The following is a 6,169-nucleotide window of genomic DNA, read 5'->3' as shown; positions in this document are numbered from 1 at the left end:
AAAAGGTTGGTTAACGGAAAACACTTTCCGGTCAACGAAAAATATTTTCAAGTCAAAAAAAATTTGGTTTGGTTTTCAGGAAAATGTTTTTTTTTTTTTTTGCTATGTTTGTTTTCTAGAAAGTGGTTTTTGGAAATTATTTATTTTATTTGAAATACTTTATGAAATGTTAATTATTATTATTTTAATTTCTTCATCTTTTTTTTTTAGATTTGATCTTTATTATTTTGATTATTATTTATTTTATCTGAGATAATTTATAAAATTATTTTTTTTAATTTCATTATTATTCAACATTTTAATTTGTAAAATTTATTCTTTATTATTTTAATAAACTTGAGAAAAATAAAATATTGATAAATTATTTTCTAGTTTATTTTTCATAACATAACCAAACACTGGAAAGTGTTTTCCAGTTCATTTTCCATAACACTACCAACATCGAAAAATACTTTATTTTTCAGGAATTTATTTTGTCTGAAATTCATTTTTTCCAGAATTTACTTTTTAAATAGAAATAACTTTCCTATAACAAACGGTAATCAACAATAAATCTTATGAAAAGGTTGTAATCACTCCAAATACCATATTATATTATTCCAGAGAACAACAACTTTCAGTTTAAATTAAACGGCGTATTTCTGACGCATATTAGTTGTGGTTAATTTTTTAGAACAAAAGGTAGTCAAACATCTCTTGCCTCTCGGGTGACTTGCGGCAGAGCAGGCTGTTGTCTGGTTTTTGACAATTGATTAATGACTGGTAGCATCGAGGAATGCTAAACACACAATCCATTGCAATTTGGCATTAATTAGTGTATTGCTTTGGAGTACCAAGGAAGCTAAAAGCATTCATCGGCTTCGTCTTCTTCTCATTTTTTATTCAATAATTTATAATTTTCCAAATTTCTTAAGGAGCCATCCATGGATGAAATAGTTAATGATCAAAGCTGGAAAATGAAATTGAAAGCTCTATTTTTTATGTATAAATTATTGTTAAAACCTACATAAAACACGATCAATGAATGATTTTTATATATAAATCATTGTTTTATTTTAAAAAAAACTTTTGTCCAAATCAATGTTTTGGACAAGAAGAATAAAGAATCAATAGACCAAAATCAACTTGTAACCTTTACTTGAACATGTCTTAATATAAAGACGGTCACTGGCCTCGTTGTTTAGGTTTTTACACTAAAAATAATGTTCAACTATTGTAAGCATTTTGTTTTTTAAATATACAACAAGAGTTATAGATTTAATTAGGTTAAATAAGATAGTTTTATTTTAATTAGATAAAAAAATAAAAAATAATACTAGATAAATCAAATTTAAAAAGAAAAGGGATTAAAATAAACTAGATTTTTTTTTAAAAAAATAAAACGATCAATGTATCTCAATTCACAATTTATTAAATACAAAAAAATAAAATGAGATAAAAAAAGAAGTCGGTTCTAGTTATCTGAGATAGGATAACAAACCTATAATCTTGGTAATTATGGTCAAGCCAACTTGAAATATAAGCTTGCAGTCAAAATAATAAAATTTAAATAAATTAATAAAAAAAATAATGAGAATTATAAAACTCTTTTTAAAATAAAAAGAACATGTGTTAATGTTTTTAAACCTATGAATCGAGTTATCAAACCTGAAACACCCTATGTCAAAAATTATGAAGTTTAAATCTTAATAAATTAATTATTAAATAATAAAATTAAAAAAAATTAATTATATAAAAGAATGAAAAAAATAACAATTAAAAAAATAAGAGTTAAAATTAAAATATAAAATAAATTTATTATTTAATTGAAAGATGAAATTAAAAAGAAGAATTAACATTGCAAAAGGACAAGAAAAAAATCAAAAAAATAAGTATAAAAATTTACATAAAAATTAAAATAATTTTTTGATTGAAAATTAAAATTAAAAACAACAATAAATTTTGTAAAATGATCAAGAAAAAAAATATAAATCAAAACAATAAAAATTAAATTAAAAAATATAATATTATTAATCTGGATTGAAAGATAAAATAAAAAATTAATAAAACTTTAACAAAAGTTTATTACCTTTGTGGGGAATTGCTCGGGATTAGCAGTTCTTGCAATTCACAGCTTTTTATAGCTAATTGATTCTTCAACTTGGTGTCTTTTCCTCTCTCTTATTCTGAGATAGATAAACAATAGCCTGGGATTTGGACTATTCCCTACTGGATCATATAAACAATGGCCTGGGATTTGGACTATTCCCTACTGGATCATGGGTGGAGCATCACCATGTGAGCTTGAAGGCAAGGAATATATCGAATGGTTCATGATAAACATGCTTGTTAAAGTTTTTTTTTTTTAAAAAAAAATTAGTTCATTTGAATAAAATATTTTGCAAGACAGCACTTGCTAAAACATATTTGAAAAATAATACAATTTAGCAAAAACATGATTATGGATGGCGATTTTGACCAAAAAAAATCAAATTATAAAATACCCCTAGCTCCAACCTAAACTAATCCCAAGTACAAACTCTAAATAATACCCTAAGTCTAACCCTAAAGTAATTCCAAATATAAACTCCAAACAATACCATAACTCTAAGCCATAACCTTAAATCTAAAAAACAAACCTTAAACTTTAATACTAGTCATTAATCCTTAAAACCAACCCTAACTAAATATAATAAAATCTTTCGGTTTTTTTAATTTTTTTTAATTTTTTTTTCAATTCCAACATTTAATGTGAAGTTTTTATTAAATTTTATTTTTAAGTATTGGGTTGAAAATAAAACCTGAACAAACAAAAAAAACTAAAAAACCAAAAGATTTTATTATATCTAGTTAGAGTTTGTTTTTAGGGTTATTAATTAGTGTTTATTTTTTGAGTTAGTGATTACTGTTAGTGTATAGGGTTTGTTTTTGAAATTTAGGGTTAGGGTTTAGAGTTAGGATAATATTCAGAGTTTGTATTTGCTATTAGAATTAGGGTTAGTATGTTGTTGTTTTTATTTATGAAAGTTGTTATTTTTAATCCTATCTTTTAAAACTGTGCTATTTTTTAAATATATTTTTTTTGTGCTACTTTACCAAATATTTTGGTCAAATGTTATAGAAATGAAAAATAACCAATTTATTATTGTTAGCTTCAAAACTTAAGGTTTGCTGCTTGAGTACAAACCAAAAGGTTGATAATTTTTATGAACATTGATCAATTTAATATAAATGGTTGAGATGTTCATGTTTGTTTTCCTTAAAAAAGTATTATTATTTATATAAAAGAAATAAACAATCACTTATTATAAAAATAAAAATAATAGTTGTTCACTTCCAAATAATAAAAGAAAAGTTGAAATCGATTATGAATAGTGAAATCTTTTATGAATAGTGAAATCAAATAAAAGAGATAATATATCCATTGATTAGGAGTCATGATTGGTCAAGAAAATATTGATAATTTATTTTAATTAAATAAATTATAGGTAATTAAGAAATTATTCGCAAAGAATACTTAGTTTTTCTATTCAAAGAACTCTTGGTTTTTCTAAATCTAATTCTTGATTTATAGTGGTTAATTAAAAGTTAATAATGATGAGAATTAAATCTTATTAATTCTTCAACCTTTTAACTTTAAAAATTCAATATAAAAAGTAGGGATGTATGAAGAGTTTCTAACTTGGATTTTTCATATTTTACATAATTTTCGTTGCCTCGTTTTAGTGTATTTCTTCTCTCTTTTTTCCTTTGATTTTCTTTCTAAATCTAGAGTTTAGGTTCATCTTGTTGAGAAATATTTGAGTTACATAACTTTTGGCTCAAAGATTTTGTTTAGAAGTGCATTTAAACTAAGATGATATTGTAGAATTGTGAGAGACATATTACAAATATCCTAATTTACAAGTGAGGAGCAATAAAACCTTAAATATAAAGGATTCATCATTTACAACAATTTAATATTTATTATTTTAAAGTATTTCAACTAGTAAGTACCTTTTTTCTTTTTAATTTAAGTATAGTTAATTTTATTATTAGTATGTATGCTAGGTTTTTATTTTATTTTATATCAATTACAAATTTGAATATATGTTTATTATGCATCCTAGTATCCTATTTATTTTGTTGTGTTGAAAACATGTTTACAATTAATTATGTTTTTGCATTCTTATAGATATAAATTTGTATGAATTCTAGGCTTTTCTTGAAAACTTTCTTATATTTAGTATTTCTTGTTATAATAAACTAAACATCATTGCTTACTAGTCTAATATATATATTTACAAACTTTGATTCGCAGGAAAAACAATTGACAATAGTAACAAGATCTTGTGCAATTCACCATAAAGTTTAGCCCTATTAAGTGTAAGAGTTTTTAATAAAATGAATTCATAATTGCAGAATAAGTTAGGATTCATATAATTACCAAAAATGTTTTTGTATTAGTTGAAGCAATGTTCGAGACAACGGTACAAAATGTTTGATTCTTTCATATTGGAGAATAATTATGATAGGACCACTTCTGATTATTGCATGTTTATTAAAAGGTTTCTTGATAGTAACTTTAGTATTTTCTTGCTATATATAGATGATATATCGATTGTTGGTCATAATATTAAAAAGATTTAAAGTTTAAAAAGAGAGTTAAACAAGTCTTTTGCAATAAAAAAATTTATAATTAGAAAAACAAATTCTGGGCATGAACATTACTCGTGAAATAAAGAATGGAAAACTTTGGCTATCTTATAAGAGATATGCTCAAAAGGTGCTTGATAGATTTAATATGAGGAAAATTCAAACTATTTGTTTTCCAATCATAAACCAGTTTAAACTAAGTTTTAAACAGTTTTCTTCAAGTGATGAAGAAATAAATGAGATGAAAAAGATTTCTTTTGTATCTATAGTTGGTAGTTTAATACATGTAATGGTTTACACAAGATAAGATATAGCTTATATTGTTGGTATGGTCAATCAATTTCTCTTCAATCTTGGTAAAGAGCATTGATCATTAGTGAAATGGATACTCGAATACCTCAAATGGACTTTTAGTTTTAGTTTATGTTTTGGTAATGGTAAACATGTACTAGATGGATACACAAATATGAATATGGTTGGTTATGTTGATTCTAAAAAGTTCATATCAGGATATTTAATAATCTTTTTAAAGGAAGTAATTTCAAGGCAATCAAGGTTCCAAAAACATGTTATATTATCCACTATATTGGCTAAATACATTGCTCTTACTATAATGGATAAAGAGTTATTATGAATGAAAAAGTTTTTATATGAACTTGACCCAGTGCAAGAAAACTTTGTATTGCTTTGCAATTATTAGAGTGCAATTCATCTTAATAAGCATTCTGATTTTCATTCTCAATTAAAGCACAACGAATTCGAGATGCTATAAAGATAATTTATTTATCATTGAGAAGATTTATTCATGTATTGTGTGGTCTCACATCACATAAATAGGATCATTATACAATTGAAATTAAAAGGCAAGCTAATGTGTCGAGTGCCTTACATATTTGAAAAAAAAGATAAGTTGTCTTTTTATCAAGAAAGGTTGCTAAAACTTTAATGGGTCGATTATAACATAAAAGTATAAAAAGGCACTGTAGCAACAATAGCAAGATAAGATAGAGCAAAAATTTGACAGCTTGAGCATAATCTATTCAATCTCTACTTACAGCTTATTCACTATTGAATCAAGTTGTTTATACATATAACTCGTCATGTTATATGGTTGGATTGAAGATTGAAGATGTTTAAAATTGGTCGTTCTGTCATAAAATAAGACCATTAGTTTTATGAGGATTTATAAACTCTTGATTGTTGTTGATAATTAATATGTTGTTGTCCTTATTTTAGCTAAGAAAGAATATTTTATGATCATATTATTTATTAATAATAAAAGTTTTTGGATGAATTATGATCTATATTTTTTTTAATTTAGGTTTTTCAAATAAATTATTTGATGTTGATTTATTATGATTAATTTTGTTAATTAATTAACTCATCCTATTTGAAAGGTACAAAAAGTGAAAAGAATTGAGTCATCTTGATGTTAATTTATTATGATTGAATGATTGATTTTGTTAATTAATTGACTCGTCCTCTTTTAATTGTACAAAAAGTGAAAAGAATTGAGTCCTAGTAGATTGATGACATCCTCCCACAAGGCATTCCT

This window comes from Populus euphratica, unplaced genomic scaffold (assembly GCF_000495115.2).
Source record: "Populus euphratica unplaced genomic scaffold, PopEup_1.0 scaffold141.1, whole genome shotgun sequence".
In the NCBI taxonomy this organism is placed as follows: Eukaryota; Viridiplantae; Streptophyta; class Magnoliopsida; order Malpighiales; family Salicaceae; genus Populus; species Populus euphratica.
The sequence above is the reverse complement of the archived record's forward strand: the minus strand, read 5'-3'. Positions refer to the sequence as shown.